At 40.4% G+C, this 18,968-nt stretch overlaps 1 long non-coding RNA gene across 1 annotated transcript; it reads right to left on the reverse strand.

Moving 5' to 3' along the window:
- Positions 1-257: 257 nt before the first annotated feature.
- On the reverse strand, positions 258-15,321 carry LOC309631491. Its single transcript, XR_014246308.1, has 2 exons — positions 14,049-15,321; positions 258-3,280 (listed from the first exon to the last, which is right to left on the reverse strand). It is a non-coding gene; the product is annotated as an uncharacterized lncRNA (long non-coding RNA).
- Between the last annotated feature and the right edge of the window lie 3,647 nt (positions 15,322-18,968).

Genomic DNA, 18,968 nt, shown 5'->3' on the forward strand with positions numbered 1-18,968 from the left:
GAGAAAACCCAAAGGGGAATACAAGGGGCCACCTACTCCAGTCCTGCTGCCCTGAAACCTGGTCACCCAGGGTGCTGGGCTGCTGGCTGGGAGGATAACTGCAGCTGAGGTGGTTTCTGGTCCCCAGGGAAGGTCACTTTCCCAGCCACCCCTGCACCCCCATTCCTATCCCGATTTCTGAAATTCTGTAATTGTAGGCTTACTTTTATTTTATTTATTTATCATTATTTTCTTAAAATTGTTATCAGTATCGTTGATTTACAATGTTGTGTTAGTTTCAGGTGTACAGCAAAGTGAATCAGTTATACATATACATATATCCACTCTTTTTTAGATTCTTTTCCCATATAGGTCATTACAGAGTATTAGGTAGAGTTCCCTGTGCTATACAGTAGGTCCTTATTACTTATCTGTTTTATGTGTAGTAGTGTGTATATGTCAGTCCCGATCTCCCAATTTGTCCCTCCCCCCCCCGCCCCCCCCCCTGGTAACTGTAAGTTTGTTTTCTACATCTGTAACTCTATTTCTGTTTTATAGATAAGTTCATTTGTTCCCTTTTTTTAGATTCTGCATATATGCGATATCACGTGATAATTGTCTTTCACTGTCTGACTTACTTCACTCAGTATGACAATCTCTAGATCCATCCATGTTGCTGCAAATGGCATTATTTTGTTCTTTTTTTATGGCTGAGTAATATTCCATTGTATATATGTACCAAGATGTTTACTTTTAAATTTAAGTATTCTTAAATGTCAATCATGGGTTATCTTAAAAATCAACAGATTATCTTCGTACCAAAAAAGAAAGGAGAAAAATTTTATTTTGATAGAATGATCCAGACTTTTGAAATCAGAAAATCTGTAAGGAACTTATTTTAATTATCCCATGCATGTAGGATATGTGTAATTTCAAAAACTAACATTTTATTTTGAATTACATGTGATAGTGACTGTGGGATGTCAAGGTCTTTTTATTGCTTTTAGTGCTTTAGGTCTTAATTTGCACCTAGTTAAAATAGAAATACTCTTGGGAGACTACAACTTTGTATTAGTCTTCTATTGCTGTGTAACAAGTAACTACACAGTTACAACTTAACAAACACCCATGAATTAGCTTTGTGCTTTTGAGTAAGGCACTTCATTCCCGGACCTCAAGTTTCTGATCTGTTAACCTGCAGTGGTTGAAATGGAAATGTTTTCTAATGATCTTATCAGTTTAGACATTTTGAAACTTGGTTCCAAAACCACAAAAGACTCTCTAGCTTTATAGGTACTTGGCATTATTTACAAGGAAGAGTCATGAAAAGAAACGAGAATGGCTCATTACAGTGGAAAGCTATTGAATGTGCACTGTTGATGGACCCCCGAGGGTCACCTTTGTGTCTGGAGGGTAGTGTCTGGAGGGTAGCTTTCAAAAAGTAATTTATGTCAGAGAATAAGTGGGACAAGGGTGGCCAGACTGGTGTTTCACAAGATAATTCATTCAAGTACTCTTACCCCCAAGCGTCTGGATACAACTCCAGACACAACAGCGGTTTCAAAAATCAAAGTGAAAACCAAACAGTAACAAAGCTTCTCATATTTGGGAGCAAAGCAGGTGTGGAAGCCACGAGTGCTGCCTCCCAATATTCCTGCTTCCCCTCCTTCAGGCAGTCCCCTCCCCAGCCTCTGAGGATGGGCATCTCATGTGATCTTTTTGTCCCTGAGATGTGAATGGAAGAGCTGTAGGCCACTTCTGGGTGGAAGTGCTTAAGAACTGATGAGTGATTCTCCACGTTCTCGCTTCCTCTCCTGCGGTGGTCATGCAAGTAGGAGGTGATACAGGCTGCAACACCAAGGACAGCTACCTGGAAGGTGCCAGAACTGGGAGTATACTTTGCATGATTGAGAAATAAGCGATTGTTTTAAGCTTTTTAAGATATCTGGGGTTGTCAGCTACTGCAGTGTAACCTAGTATAACCTGACTGATACAGAAAGAAACAGACCACATTTGGTGAATGGAGATTGTGATCTAGAGGAATATCAGTTTACAGACAAAAGGAGAAAAAAAAAAAGCCCTGATAATCCAAATTCCTGGGTGAAATATTTTGATTTTTCTTTTTCTGCTTCATCCCAGGCTTGAGGGAGTCAGTGAAGTGTTAAAAAGCAGAAAGCAGGGATGTGAAAGAGACGAAGAATTAGTCTGGATTCACAGATTGAACTGCCAACCTCTGGCCAACTGAAAGTTGGCTGGATTTGCAAGCTTGGCTTTCTAAGGATATACCCTTTATAACCTTGTCTGAAGTCTTTTTCTGGTTCACTTGTTTTAGTTCTGATGGGCTGCATGCAAAAGAAAAGAAAGAAAAAAAAGCATTGGAATTCTGTCTTTCAACTAAATAACATGGGATTTTTTTTTTTTTTTTTTTGAGTTCTTGTTATGTTTGGGCTGATGTGTTTTGGCCATCTTCTCAAAAACCTTTTCCTGCTGCTTCTTACTCAGATCAGTTTCCTGGAATTCCTCCGAGCTAACCCTTTGCTCTCTGTCTTTCTTTTCTTCCTTCAGAGGAAAATCTGTTACAAGCCAAACATCAATCCCCAAATCTAAAATTTAGGACTTCTTCTTCTGGAAACTGAGCCTGCATTGGTCTTCTCAGCATATCTCATTCTGTGGGATAGTTATTCTCAGATCCCAGAAGAGATGACATGAAGTTCAAAAGCAGGTAGAAATAAGTTAAGAGAAAACTTAAAGAAAACCCATTTGTTTGCCTGTTTATTTTTATATCAAGTACTAGTTGAACTCATTTTCTTTATTTTTTAAACTTAATTTTGTATCAGCAATATACACACGTGATTAAAAATTGCAAAGGTAGAAACGGATATACAGTAAAAGGTCTCATTCCCATGTCCATCCCCCAGCCGCCAGTTCCCCTCTCCAGTATGATTAACGTATATACCTTTACAGGTATGTGTTATGCACAAATAAGGACGTCTCTGAAGTATTCCTTCTTTTCTCTCATTTATACAATTGGTAACATTCTATCCCGCATTACGCTCCTTGCTTTTCTTGCTAATGGTTTATCTGTCTTGTAGACCTTTCCACATCAGTACGTAAGGAGCTTCCTCATTTTAAAAATTCCATTAAGTTCATTTAACCAAACTCTGTACTGATGGGCATTTAGGTTGTTTCCACTCTTTGCTTTTACAAACCATGCTGTGATGGTTTGTAAAAGCCATCACTTTAGGAATAACTGTCCTAAAGTCAGTTTGCGTCTGTGTGAGTATATTTGTGGAAATAACTTCTAGAAGTAGAATTGCTGGGCTACCATATTCATTTAATGGTGAGGTTAAGGTGTAACTGAGTGAGATAGCAAAGGGCTCAAAAATCCATTCTCCCAAATCACAGTGCTCAGAGCCTAGCATGGACAGTTGTTGCGAGTTTCAAGTGTTATCACATTGTACACTCACAAAGTATATTTTTGTGTCGATTGTGTGCCTGGCACTATGTAGCAATAAACAAAATATGTAAGAATGATGCCTCCCTAAGCAACTCGTGAGGCAGGAAGGGCAGTGTGGTGGTTAATTTTATATTTTATGTGTCAATTTGGCTGGACTATGGTAGTTGTTGTCTGGTTAAATGCTAGTGTAGATATTACTGTAAAGTATTTTATTTTCTGAATATCATTAACATTTACAATCAGTTGACATTAAGAAAAGCAGATTACTCTCCATAATGTGGATGGGCCTCATGCAATCAGTTGAAGGCCTTAAGAACAAAGACTGATGTTTCCTGAAGAAGAAGGAATTCTCTTCAAGGTTGCAACATAGAAACTTCTTAGAGTTTCTCTTTGCTATCCTGCATAATTCAGACTCAAGCCCGCAACATCAATTCTTACTCAAATTTCCAGGTTGCTGGCCTGACTTATAAATTTTAGGCTTGCTAGCCTCCACCATCATGTGAGCCAATTCCTTAAAATAAATCTCTCTCTCTCTCTCTACATATATATATATATATATATATATATATGTATATGTATATCTCCTGTTGATTCTGTTTCTCTGGAGATATCTGAATAATATAGGCAGGAATGATGACCCCCACCCAACAGATGAAGAAGCAGAGGCTGAGAGGGTCCATATCCCTCTAGAGCCCAGACTCTAAAGCCAAAGCTCTTTCTACTGCTTTGAAATTTAATTAAAACTCAAAATAGGGTATACACAGTGACAATCCCATTATAGAACACTAGGCATGCCCATCAAGGTGCTCACTCTGTCTATAGACCCTGCTGTAGGAAAGCCATGGGTTGGAGTGTGAGATCTCCCTGGTTACCGCGATTGGATCAGAGATGGCAGTGTGACACAATGGCAGCCAGTCTGCAGACTTGTCACTGATCAATGGCATGGCCAGTGATAGAAAGATAACCTGGGCTGATGACATTCATGCAGAGACTGAGTAACAAGGCAGCAAACAGTGGGAGCAGAAGCTGACAGGCTGTGATATAGGGAGAAACAGGGCAGGTCACAAGAAGATCGATGCAAGCCAAAGTTGTAAGAGAACAGAACAATGAAACAGAGCCGAGAAGCAAATCCAGCGGGATACAGTGGGCGGTGGACGGCGTGGCTGGGCTCCAGAGCCGCCTCAGGTCCTCCTGGTGTTGCAGCTTCACGGGTGTCCTTCAGGCAGACTCACTTTTTCTTCGTGAAACTCAACTGAATTTCTCCTTTTTACAACTGATTTTTACAGTCCTGAAACAGGAAAATTTCATACAGAACTCCAAAGACAGATCTTGCACAGGCCAGTTAGAACCAAGTCAGTTCAGCTTGGAGTATTAAAGCTGGAGACAGGCTTATCTTGGTCTAACTGAAGGTTGGGAAACTAAGTTGCTCTCATTTTCCTAAAATCGACATTTTATAGCTGGAGAGGAATTAGTGAACGTTCAGGCCACACCTGGTTTGCTGAGATCAGCAAGTAGCCGTAGGTCCCGCAAGGTCACATGGAGGTTTGCTGCAGCGGGACAGGAAGTCTTCCCACTCGTCTTTGTTGCCTCTTCAGCAACATTTGCAAAATAGGCAGGTCTACTTTCCTGGTTACTCAAGTTCTTTAAACCATCTCTCTCTCTCTCAAAACTAAATCTCTTTGGCGGTTTTAGAATTGTATGCATAATATGCTTTTAGGGTCTCAGAAAAAAAAAATCTCAAACCCTAGGAAGTATTTTTTAAGGTCTGTATCAGCCCACTTGATGTGTAATAGAACAAGGTTGTTTGTTTGTTTGTTTGTTTCTTTCTTTCTTTCTTTCTCCACACCACTTGGCTTGCGGGATCTTAGTTACCCAGCCAGGGATTGAACCCAGACTCCGGCAGTGAAAGCACTGAGTCCTAATCACTGGACCGCCAGGGAATTCCTGATAGTTTCTTTAAAAAAAAAAAAAGTAAAGATAAGGGAAAATTCCTCATATTCCGAGAACTGAATAGAACATATCCAAGTGCTAATTTGGGGGTTCAGTCAAAACCTGTAGCATCCAGTAATGTCATGCAATAGGTGTGGAAAATTCAACTCTTGGGAAGGAATTGGGTAAGCTGCTTTCATATTTTAAGTATGGACAATTCTCCTGAAAACATAATTGTTTTGATCTCTGTAACAGAGAGGCTAAAAGTCTCAGTGGCTTAAACAAAATAGAAGTTTATTTCTCTCTCACTTATAAATTTAGTTTGGCAGTGTAGAACTCCACCATAAGAAGGGCCCAGGTTCCTTCTGTCTTGTTGCTCTGCCATCCTCAACACACAGCTTCCACCTCATGGTCAAGATGGCTGCTCTAGCTTCTTCCATCATGCCTTTATTCCCGCTGATGGGGAGTGGTAAAGGGGAAGGGAAGGCAGGCCTTTTCTCTTTAAGGGCGTCATCCTGAATTTGCACACATCACTGCTGCTCACATTCTATTGGTCACAGTTTAGTCATGAGGCTTTACCTATTAGCAAAGGAGGCTGGGAAATGTAGTCTTTAGAGAGGCAGTCAGGTCCTTAACTAAAATCCTGTTACTATGTAATAAGGGGAGAATAGATCCTGGGGGGATAACTATCAGCTCTGCCACAGGGCCCAAGGCATTGCTTGCCTGCTTTCTTTTTCACATCTGAGAATGACCAGAAAGTTCAGACAGTCATTGTTAATAAATATTGAAAATTCTCATGCCTATGAGAAAGCAGTGTTAGGTACTTTGGGAGTACAAAAGGGAGAAAGAACCACCCTCTGCTCTCAAAATATTTACTCTCGAGTTGTCAAGTCATATACTATACTAATTAAGAGTAAATATGTATACATGTTAAAGAAAGGTCCGAGAGCACTCTTTTTCTGATTACTGTGTAGGTGGCTTTGATGGATTAATCTTATTATCACTATAACCTGAATAAATTGTGTGACACCTCAAAGCTCAGTTTGGACAGGATGTTATGTTCGAGGAAGCAATATGGTGGCAAAAAGGTTATACAAATACTTTGCCTGTTTACTCAACTTCTTACGGAAATGGAAAAGAACCTAGTGTGTTCTTAATACACAGCCAGCCTCTTTTAGAATAGATTTTTCTCCCATCACTGCTCCTTTTTTTTTTAACATCTTTATTGGAACATAATTGCTTTACATTGTTGTGTAAGTTGCTGCTGTATAACAAAGTGAATCAGTTATATGTATACATATATCCCCATATCCCCTCCCTCTTGCATTTCCCTCCCACCCTCCTTATCCCACCCCTCTAGGTGGTCACAAAGCACTGAGCTGATCTCCCTGTGCTATGCAGCTGCTTCCCACTAGCTATCTCTTTTACATTTGGTAGTGTATATATGTCCATGCTACTCTCTCACTTCGTCCCAGCTTACCCATCCCCCTCCCTGTGTCCTCAAGTCCATTCTGTACATCTGCGTCTTTATTCCTGTCCTGCCCCTAGGTTCATCAGAACCTTTTTTTTTTTTTTTTTAGATTCCATATATATGTGTTAGCATACAGCATTTGTTTTTCTAATTCTGACTTCCTTCACTCTGTATGACAGACTCTAGGTCCATCCACCTCACTACAAATAACTCAATTTCCTTTCTTTTTATGGCTCAGTAATATTCCATTGTATATATGTACCACATCTTCTTTATCCATTCTTCTGTTGATGGACACTTAGGTCGCTTCTATGTCCTGGCTATTGTAAATAGTGCTGCATTGAACGTTGTGGCACGTCTCTTTTTTTTTTAATTAAAAAATTTTTTTTACTTTATTTATTTTTGGCTGTGTTGGGTCTTCATTGCTACATGCGGGGCTTTCGCTACTTGCAGGAAGCGGGGGCTACTCTTCGTTGCGATGTGCGGGCTTCTCATTGCAGTGGCTTCTCTTGTTGAGGAACACGGGCTCTAGGTGCATGGGTTTCAGTAGTTGTGGTGCATGGGCTTAGTTGCACCACAGTATGTGGGATATTCCTGGACCAGTGATCGAACCCGTGTCCCCTGCGTTGGCCGGCAGATTCGTATCCACTGCGTCACCAGGGAAGCCCACATGTCTCTTTTTGAATTATGGTTTCCTCAGGGAATATGCCCAGTGGTGGGATTGCTCGGTCATATGGTAGTTCTATTTTTCGTTTTTTAAGGAACCTCCATACTGTTCTCCATAGTGGCTGTATCAATTTACATTCCCACCGACAGTGCAAGAGGGTTCCCTTTTCTCCACACCCTCTCCAGCATTTATTGTTTGTAGATTTTTTGATGATGGCCATTCTGACCGGTGTGAGGTGATACTTCATTGTAGTTTTGATTTGCATTTCTCTAATGATTAGTGATGTTGAGCATCCTTTCATGTGTTTGTTGGCAATCAGTATATTTTCTTTGGAGAAATGTCTATTTAGGTCTTCTGCCCATTTTTGCATTGGGTTGTTTGTTCTTTTTGATACTGAGCTGCATGAGCTGCTTGTATATTTTGGAGATTAATCCTTTGTCAGTTGATTAATTTGCAAATATTTTCTCCCATTCTGAAGGTTGTCTTTTCATCTTGTTTATGGTTTCCTTGCTGTGCAAAAGCTTCTGAGTTTCATTAGGTCCCATTTGTTTATTTTTGTTTTTAATCCATTTCTCTAGGAGGTGGGTCAAAAAGGATCTTGCTGTGATTTATGTCATAGAGTGTTCTGTCTATGTTTTCCTCTAAAAGTTTGATAGTCTCTGGCCTTACATTTAGGTCTTTAATCCATTTTGAGTTTAGTTTTGTGTATGGTGTTAAGGAGTGTTCTAATTTCATTCTTTTACATGTAGCTGTCCAGTTTTCCCAGCACCACTTATTGAAGAGGCTGTCTTTTCTCCATTGTATATTCTTGCCTCCTTTATCAAAGATAAGGTGACCATATGTGTGTGGGTTTTCTCTGGGCTTTCTATCCTGTTCCATTGATCTATATTTCTGTTTTTGTGCCAGTACCGTACTGTCTTGATTACTGTAGCTTTGTAGTATAGTCTGAAGTCCTGGAGCCTGTTTCCTCCAGCTCTGTTTTTCTTTCTCAAGATTGCTTTGGCTATTCGGGGTCTTTTGTGTTTCCATACACATTGTGAAATTTTTTGTTCTAGTTCTGTGAAAACTGTCATTGGTAGTCGGATAGGGATTGCACTGAATGTGTAGATTGCTTTGGGCAGTATAGTCATTTTCACAATGTTGATTCTTCCAGTCCAAGAACAGGGTATATCTCTCCATCTGTTTGTATTATCTTTAATTTCTTTCATCAGTGTCTTATAGTTTTCTGAGTACAGGTCTTTTGTCTCCTTAGGTAGGTTTATTCCTAGGTTTTTTATTCTTTTTGTTGCAATGGTAAATGGGAGTGTTTCCTTAATTTCTCTTTCAGATTTTTCATCATTAGTGTATAGGAATGCAAGAGATTTCTGTGCATTAATTTTGTATCCTGCTACTCTACCAAATTCATTGATTAGTTCTAGTAGTTTTCTGGTAGCATATTTAGGATTCTCTATGCATAGTACCATGTCATCTGCAAACAGTGACAGTTTTACTTCTTCTTTTCCGATTTGGATTCCTTTTATTTCTTTTTCTTCTCTGATTGCTGTGGCTAAAACTTCCCAAACTATGTTGAATAATAGTGGGGAGAGTGGGCAACCTGGTCTTGTTCTTTATCTTAGAGAAAATGATTTCACTTTTTCACCATTGAGAACGATGTTGGCTGTGGGTTTGTCATATGTGGCCTTTATTATGTTGAGGTAGGTTCCCTCTATGCCTACTTTTGGTGAGTTTTTATCATAAATGAGTGTTGAATTCTGTCGAAAGCTTATTCTACATCTATTGAGATGATCATATGGTTTTTATCCTTCAATTTGTTAATGTGGTGTATCACATTGATTGATTTGCGTATATTGAAGAATCCTTGCATTCCTGAGATAAACTCCACTTGATCATGGTGTATGATCCTTTTAATGTGCCGTTGGATTCTGTTTGCTAGTATTTTGTTGAGGATTTTTGAATCTATGTTCATCAGTGATATTGACCTGTAGTTTTCTTTTTTTGTGACATCTTTGTCTGGTTTTGGTATCAGGGTGATGGTGGCCTCGTAGAATGAATTTGGGAGTGTTCCTTCCTCTGCTATATTTTGGAAGAGTTTGAGAAGATTGGGTGTTAGCTCTTCTCTAATTGTTTGATAGAATTCGCCTGTGAAGCCATCTGGTCCTGGGCTTTTGTTTGTTGGAAGATTTTTAATCACAGTTTTAATTTCAGTGCTTGTGATTGGCCTTTTTATATTTTTTATTTATTCCTGGTTCAGTCTCAGAAGGTTGTGCTTTTCTAAGAATTTGTCCATTTCTTCCTGGTTGTCCACTTTATTGGCATATAGTTGCTTATAGTAATCTCTCATGATCCTGGGTATTTCTGCAGTGTCAGTTGTTACTTCTTTTTCACTTCTAATTCTGTTGATTTAATTCTTCTCCCTTTTTTTCTTGATGAGTCTGGCTAATGGTTTGTCAATTTTGTTTATCTTCTCAAAGAACCAGCTTTTAGTTTTATTGATCTTTGCTATTGTTTCCTTCATTTCTGTTTCATTTCTTTCTTATTTTTAAATAATTTTATTTATTTTCGGCTGCATTGGGTCTTCGTTGCTGCATGTGGGCTTTCTCTAGTTGTGCGAGTGGGGGCTACTCTACGTTGTGATGTGCAGGCTTCTCATTGTGGTGGCTTCTCTTGTTGCAGAGCACGGGCTCTAGGCACATGGGCTTCAGTAGTTGTGGCACGCTGGCTCAGTCGTTGTGGCTTGCAGGCTCTAGAGCACAGGCTCAGTAGTTGTCGTTCATGGGCTTAGCTGCTCCGTGGCATGTGGGATCCTCCCGGACTAGGGCTCGAACCCATGTCCCCTGCAATGGCAGGCAGATTCTTAACCACTGTGCCACCAGGGAAGCCCCTCTTATTCATTTATTTCTGATCTGATCTTTATGATTTCTTTCCTTCTGCTAACTTTGGGGTTTTTTTGTTCTTCTTTCTCTAATTGCTTTAGGTGTAAGTTTAGGTTGTTTATTTGAGATTTTTCTTGTTTCTTGAGGTAGGATTGTATTGCTATAAACTTCCCACTTAGAAGTGCTTTTGCTGCATCCCACAGGTTTTGGGTCATCGTGTTTTCATTGTCTTTTGTTTCTAGGTATTTTTTGATTTCCTCTTTGATTTCTTCAGTGATCTCTTGGTTATTTAGTAGCGTATTGTTTAGCCACCATGTGTTTGTAGTTTTTTACAGATTTTTTTCCTATAATTGATATCTAGTCTCATAGCGTTGTGGTCGGAAAAGATACTTGATATGATTTCAATTTTCTTAAATATACCAAGGCTTGATTTGTGATCCAAGATATGATCTATCCTGGAGAATGTTCCATGAGCACTTGAGAAGAAAGTGTATTCTGTTTTGTATGGATGGAATGTCCTATAAATATCAATTAAGTCCATCTTGTTTAATGTATCATTTAAAGCTTGTGTTTCCTTATTTATTTTCATTTTGGATGATCTGTCCATTGGTGAAAGTGAGGTGTTGAGCCCCCTATTATTATTGTGTTACTGTTATCTCCCCTTTTATGGCTGTTAGCATTTGCCTTATGTATTGAGGTGCTCTTATGTTGGGTGCATAAATATTTACAATTGTTATATCTTCTTCTTGGATTGATCCCTTGACCATTATGTAGTGTCTTTCTTTGTCTCTTGTAATAGTCTTTATTTTAAAGTCAATTTTGCCTGATATGAGAATTGCTACTCCAGCTTTCTTTTGATTTCCATTTGCATGGAATATCTTTTTCCATCCCCTCACTTTCAGTCTGTATGTGTCCCTAGTTCTGAAGCAGGTCTCTTGTAGACAGCATACATATGGGTCTTGTTTTTGGATCCATTCAGCCAGTCTATGTCCTTTGGTTGGAGCTTTTAATCCATTTACATTTAAGGTAATTATCGATATGTATGTTCCTATTACCATTTTCTTCATTGTTTTGGGTTTGTTATTGTAGGTCTTTTCCTTCTCTTGTGTTTCCTGCCTAGAGAAGTTCCTTTAGCATTTGCTGTAAAGCTGGTTTGCTGGTGCTGAATTCTCTTAGCTTTTGCTTGTCTGTAAAGATTTTAATTTCTCCATCAAATCTGAATGAGATCCTTGCTCGATAGAGTAATCTTGGTTGTAGGTTTTTCCCTTTCATCACTTTAATTATGTCCTGCCACTCCCTTCTGTCTTGCAGAGTGCTGAAAGATCAGCTGTTAACCTTATGAGGATTCTGTTGTACGTTATTTGTTGCTTTTCCCTTGCTGCCCTTAATATTTTTTCTCTGTATTTAATTTCTGATATTTTCATTAATATGTGTCTTGGTGTGTTTCTCCTTGGTTTTATCCTGTATGGGACTCTCTGTGCTTCCTGGACTTGATTGACTCTTTCCTTTCCCATGTTTGGGAAGTTTTCAACTATAATCTCTTCAAATATTTTCTCAGACCCTTTCTTTTTCTCTTCTTCTTCTGGGACCCCTATAATTCGAATGTTGGTGTGTTTAATGTTGTCCCAGAGGTCTCTGAGACTGTCCTCGATTCTTTTCATTCTTTTTTTTTTATTCTGCTCCGTGGTAGTTATTTCCACTATTTTATCTTCCAGGTCACTTATCCGTTTTTTTGCCTCAGTTATTCTGCTATTGATTCCTTCTAGAGAACTTTTAATTTCATTTATTGTGTTCACCATTGTTTGTTTGCTCTTTAGTTCTTCTAGTTCCTTGTTAAACGTTTCTCCATTCTATTTCCAAGATTTTGGATCATCTTTATTATCATTACTCTGAATTCTTTTTCAGGTAGACTGCCTATCTCCTCTTCATTTGTTTGCTCTGGTGGGTTTTTACCTTGCTCCTTCATCTGCTGCGTATTTCTCTGTCTTCTCATTTTGTTTAACTTACTGTGTTTGGGGTCTCCTTTTTGTAGGCTGCAGGTTCGTAGTTCCTGTTTTTTTTTGGTGTCTGCTCCCAGTGGCTAAGATTGATTCAGTGGGTTGTGTAGGCTTCCTGGTGGGGGGGACTGGTGCTTGTGTTCTGGTGGATGAGGCTGGATCTTGTCTTTCTGATGGGCAAGGCCATGTCCTGTGGTGTGTTCTGGGGTGTCTGTCAACTTATTATGATTTTCGGCAGCCTCTCTGCTAATGGGTGGGGTTGTGTTCCTGTCTTGCTAGTTGTTTGGCATGGGGCGTCCAGCACTGAAGCTTGCTAGCTGTTGGATGGAGCTGGGTCTTAGCGGTGAGACAGAGACCTCTGGGAGAACTCTTGCTGATTAATATTACGTTAGGCTGGGAAGCCTCTGGTCGTCCAATGTCCAGAACTCGGCTCTCCCACCTCAGAGGCTCAGGTCTGACACCCGGCTGGAGCACCAAGACCCTGTCAGCCACACGGAATTATCAAGACAGTGGTCACTGGCAAGTGAAACCACAAGAGAAGAGTCCTGTGCTATGCCTGGTCCTGCTGAGCAATTTTCAGACTTCAGCTCATTCTGGCCGTGGGGCGACTAGGTCGGTGAAATGAGGCAAGACAGGGTCTGTGAGGCGGGCGGCGCTCAGCCGGTGTGTGGCCTGAGCGGCCCAGCGAAGTCCTTGGGGAAGGCCGACAGCGGCCAGGACTCCAGCCTCCTGTGGCTGCGGCCCCTTTGGCATCTCCCTCCTGGTGTCACGTCACTCTCACTCCTGCTTTGGTGGCCGTGCCTTTACCCTTCATCAATGCTCCTTTTAATAGCCTTTGCCCCCTAAAACTCTTTCTCTTCTACTCTCATTTTCCTGTGCCTGAAAACCATCTCCTGACAGTTGTAAGCATAATTGTTCTCTTCTTTTTCCCTTTTGCCCTATTCAGGACCTTCATAATGCACGACAGCCCAAGAGCTGACCTGGCTTGCAAGAATTCTTCCCTCTTAGATGCCGGGGTGAAGAGTCACACATACATTTTGGTCCCTGTTTCACAATAATATTTTTGTCTGTGTTAAATAGGGTAAAATATACTGGCCCAGGGTTGGGGGGGTTGGTCAGGAGATCTGCCCCCACTGGATGCATCACTTTGGAAAAGTCACTGAACCCTAGGATTATTTGGTTGCTTAACTTGTAAAATAAGAGAAATGGATTGGTTGGATCTTTGAGGTCTCTGATTGTATGGTTAGTGGAATCCTGAGTAATCCTGGCCTTAGGTGAGGGCAGGCACTGAGTGGAGGAGAGGGCGTGGCACCATCTGTGTGGCCAGAACAAGGCAACACAGCTAGAGAAAGCTCTCCTTGCTCGCATGATTTTCGGTTCAAGTGCAGAATATTTGGCGCTGTATTGAAACATGAAACATGTCAAGGTTGGTTAATCAGTCTATAACAAAGATAAGAACATTTTAACACTTCGAAAGGAAAGTTTCCTCACCCTGCATTCCTTGACTGTCGCAGCTCACTTTTTCCTACATTCTTTTCTTTTCCTTTTGTTAATCTTTACCACAGCAACTACAGCTTGTGATTCCTAACGTGGGTGTGGCTTTCCCATGGCACTCTTTCCCGCCGATGATTGGCAGGTAGCAGGAACTATTTCTGTAAGCATATGAAATGCTCACCTGTCCGTCAAAGTACCCTCTTGCGTTAACTTTCCTGTTGCAGTGTCACCTTGGGCTTTTTATCTTGGCAACAATTATATTGAGATGTACCTCACATACCATGCAATTCACCCACTCGAAGTGTGTAATTCAGTGCCTTTTAGTATATTCTCAGAGTTGTGCAACCATCACCACAATCAATTTTATAATATTTCCATCACCTCCAAAAGAAACCCTGTACCCATTAGCAATCACTCCTCATCCCCCTTTTCTCCAGCCCCTGGCAACCACTAATCTACTTTCTGTCTCTATGGATTTGCCTATTTTGGGCATTTCACGTCAGTGGAATCTTACGCTGTGTGGTCCTTTGAGACTCGCTTCTTTTACTTAGCGTAGTGTTTCACCATTCACCATGCTGTAGAACGCATCAGCACTTCAGTCCCTTTCATAGTCAAGTGGTGTTCCATTGTATGGATCTAGTACATTTTGTTTATCCATTCACTGTTCATGGACCATAGTTTCCTTTTCCCCCCTCTATTTTCTCAAACTTAGTCTGAAAATTTTGCTAAGAAATATTATGATTCCAAAAGTCATGGGGTCGGAAGCCCACAGCTGTTTCCTTCTCCAGAGTCTATTTATATGCAGGGTGGAGGGGCACCCCCAAACTGTGTGGTAAAAGCCTACATAAAAAGCTGGTTGATCCTAGTTAAGAACATGAGACTCTGAGTTAGACAGCCTGATTTAGAATTTTGGTTTTACCACCGCTTTATCTCAAGCAGCAATTAGCCTCTTTAAGCTTTGGTGTCCTTATCTTCAAAATGGGAATTAAACTGGTACCTATCGATGGCAGGGACTGCCACGCAGCTCTTAGTTACCATTGTCACTTCTAAGGTGACAGAGGCCCATTTTTTGGCTAGGTATGGGGCTGCCCAAGATGGAGGCTGCATTTCTTAGCTTTTCTTTGAGCTCTTCTTAGTGTCTACCTTCTGGCAAGCAAATGATAGGCAAGGAAAAGCATCCTTAAGTAGCTTTTAGGAGCTTTCTTTTAAAGACATGGCACATGCCCCTTTCCCTTTTTAAGCTTGTCTCTTCTTGCATTCCGCTCCCTGGAAGCCGGTGCTATAAACTTGGACCATAAGGTCAAAGCTAAGAACAGCTGCAAGGTAGAATTTGGTTCCTGAGTGGGAGGCTGCATTTAATAGAACCTAAGCATGCGGCCCAGGATTAGTTGAAGTGGTCTGGTAGCGAGTGGGAGTACACAGGTATTGCTGGCTAAGAAGCTGGCAAGCTGGTTTTGTGGTGGCAAAATGTTTAGGAAGAACTCTTCCCTGCACCAGCAGGAAGTGGGCGGTCAGCCTCTAAGAGTAGCACACTCTCCAAAGCCCGCCTCACCCTCCGAGGACAGGACCAGATGGCCACCAGCCAGCATACTCTGCAGCCTGAGAAGGTGCTTGCCCTGTGGGATTTGCTAAATGGCAGTGAGCCAGTGACTGCTCTGTGTTTCCTGAGTCCCCTTTCCCTAGCAAATGTCTTATTTGCTCCTGTTGGGTCGTACTCCATCATCCCATGTTGTGTGTATGCCCTTTAGTTGATAGGTCACTGAGCTACAAGGAGCCACATGTGTTCCTGGTGGACTTGACGTGATGGGATACAAATGGGCTTCAAAAGTAGTCCCAAGAGTCTAATCTAGTCCCAAGAGAGACGATCCTAAAACCATGTTTTCATTTAGACATTTCAAACATGTCTATGTTGTTTGCATCCTATACAAAATACCTGGCGATCTTTGTCTTAAAAATAAAAGCAGTAAAATAAGAAGAACTCTGCAGTAGATGGCTGTGGGTAATGTTTATGAGCTCTCTTCAAACTTTAGAAACAATGGAAGGTACAACTTATATTTTAACACACAAACCTCAGGGGTTCCATCCCAATTCAAAATCACTCTTGGGAAAGGGGTAGATTTTACTATAGTACTTTTCTGCTTCTAACGTCTTAGATTTTTTCGTTTTGCTAAACCAGTATCTTAAAGTGGAACTCTTAGTTTTTTTTCTTTTAGGGACAAGTAGTTCTTTTTAGTTAATTACACAATCATTATAAATCCATTTTAGTGAGTTTAGACATTATTAGCACAATAATACCATCCTTATGTTACCAGCCTAACACAACTCTTAACATTGTGGTGACTCCATTCTGGTCCTTTTTAATATGGATTTTAAATAGTTACAATCATAATGTACAAAAATTTTATGTCTCGTTTTTCATTAAATATTATGTAAAAAAATCTTCTGTGTTTTTACATAGTCTTCTAATTAATCTTTTCAGTGGCTGCCTCATGTCCTGTCTAGTAGAGATTTCTGTTCTAGGCATCTATTGCCTTGCGACAAACCACTCAGAACTTAGTGACCTAAAACAATAATTACTGTATTATTTCTTATGGTTTCTGTGTGTCAGGGATGTGGGGAAGGCTTATTTGAGTGGTTCAGCCTCAAGTAGTTGCCATCAGATGGTGGTTGGATCTGGGACAGATGGACTGGGGCAGCTGGGTCTACTTGGGCATCTGTCTGTCTTTCTATAGTTTCATGGCATCTCAGTATGGACTCTCCACTTGGGCTCGTTTGGGCTTTCGAATGATATGGCAGCCTCAGGAGGCTAGAACTTCGTAGGTGGTGGTTCAGGGCTCCCGCAGGAGTATTCTAGCGAGCCAGGCAAAAGCTACCTTGTCTTCTGTGACATTCAAATAGGGCCACTTCAGCTGTATCCTCTTGGTAACTGGTAATTAACGTCAGCCCAGATTCAAGGGGAAGGAATATGTCTCACTGACAGGAGAATGAAAGAATTTGCAGAGATGTTTTAAAATTGCCACAGTTCCAGAACCAGTTTAGTTATTCTCTTATTACTGGACTTTGTTTATTTCTGTTTTTCCTTCTACTAAAACAATATTGTGATAAACATCTTCATGTATGTAGCTTTTCCCATATTTTGTATAAAGGTAGGATTATCAAGTCAAACAATATAATCTCTCATTTGGTCCTTGAAATATATTGCCAAGTAGCTTTCCAAAAGAATTGTATCATTTTAAAATGCTATATGCAATATAAGTGACTGTATTTTCTATACACCATTACTAGCAATGTAAATTACCGTTAGACTTTTGTTAACTTAATATGTAAAATGTGTACCTTAAAGTTTTTTTTCATTTGCATTATTTTTATAATTGGCAAAGTTGCCTTTCATGTTTGCATATTTTTTTTAATTAATTAATTTTTTATTTATTTATGGCTGTGTTGGGTCTTCGTTTCTGTGCGAGGGATTTCTCTAGTTGTGGCAAGCGGGGGCCACTCTTCATCGCGGTGCGCGGGCCTCTCGCTATCGTGGCCTCTCTTGTTGCGGAGCACAGGCTCCAGACACGCAGGCTCAGTAGCTGTGGCTCACGGGCCTAGTTGCTCCGCGGCATGTGGGATCTTCCCAGACCAGGGCTCGAACCCGTGTCCCCTGCGTTGGCAGGCAGATTCTCAACCACTGCGCCACCAGGGAAGCCCTGCATATTTTATTATCTTACTGTCTGCCTAGTTTATCTACTGGGGTCATAATGTATTTATTGCAAGTCGCATGCACTTTTACATGCTAAAAATAATCACTTCTAACTATATTTGCCCAGCCTATTCTTTTTCTTTGGGTTAATAATTTTCCTTGGGGAGTAGGTATTTTAAATTTTTTCTATCCAAGCTGTTAAATGTTCTCTCTGATTTCTTCTATCACATTTATACTTAGAAAGTTGTCCCTTCTCTACACTATCCAGAGGTACTAATTTATCAATTATATGTGTCTATGTTTATGTTTTCATGGTTGGAGTTTTACATTTAACTTCTTAATTTGTTTAAAATTTATTTATTATATTACTTGGGTCTTCAGTCATCCTTCCCCTGATACTAATTAGCAAAACCAACACTATTAAATATTTCTACCTTTTCTTTCATTGATTTATGACATCTTTTTATTACATATAAAACTGTTTTTTAATAATATGGCCTAATTCCAGACGATTTACTCCATTTAAATTAGTCAGTTTTGTTGTTTTCCTCTGTTCACGTGTATCTGTTTTTTCTCTTAGATGAATTAATATGTACTAAGTTTGAAGAAAACCTTTTTTTTTTTTTTTTTTGAGAATGTGATTGAGATTGAATTAAAGCTTGAAACTCATCTTGGGAGACTTAATGTTTTTGCCGTATTTAGTTTGCAGATACAGATGCACTGTATATCTGTCCATGTATTGAAGCTTTCAAAAAATATCCTTTAATTTACCCGTAACTCTCTACATGTATCCAGACTTGATTTAAAGGCCAGGATTTCTTCTCTCCTTAAGGACCAGTGCAGATGTAGGGTCAGGCTCATGGATGAAAATCTTTTGCTTGATTCTTGGGCAGTCAGACTTCTCTTGAGCAATCCCTTTAGTTCCTTCTAATTTTTATTTTGCATTTTATATAAAGTATCTGTATAATTTTTGTCTTAATTTTTTTTTTATAGTCCTGTTGTCTAGAAGCCAAACAATAGTCAGGCGTTGATGAGGTGGGAAGGGAAGACTTGCTGATCTCAATCACTAGAAAGAGGAAGGGAGGGACCGGAGCTGGCGGGAACTAAGACAACAGCAATGGTGCCCAAGGTGGGACTTGTGGGCCTCCAGGCTCATGCACAACCCGTGTCTCTGTTAGGGGCTGACGCAGCATGTCACAGAAAGTGACAGATGTACCCCATCTGGAAATTCTGTCAAGCTCGGAAGGCTGGACCCCTTTCCTGTGCTCAGCCAAACAGGGAGGAAGCATTGATGCTTCCCATGTGGACAGGGGGCCCACGGGCTGCCAGCAAGACGGGACATCATGGGCTCTAGGGAGGACCAATTTCCCACCCTGCTAGATCATTCCTCCTCTCCCTGCTGGATCACGTCTG

Source organism: Balaenoptera borealis, assembly GCF_965194805.1.
Source record: "Balaenoptera borealis genome assembly, chromosome: 6".
Lineage (NCBI taxonomy): Eukaryota > Metazoa > Chordata > Mammalia > Artiodactyla > Balaenopteridae > Balaenoptera > Balaenoptera borealis.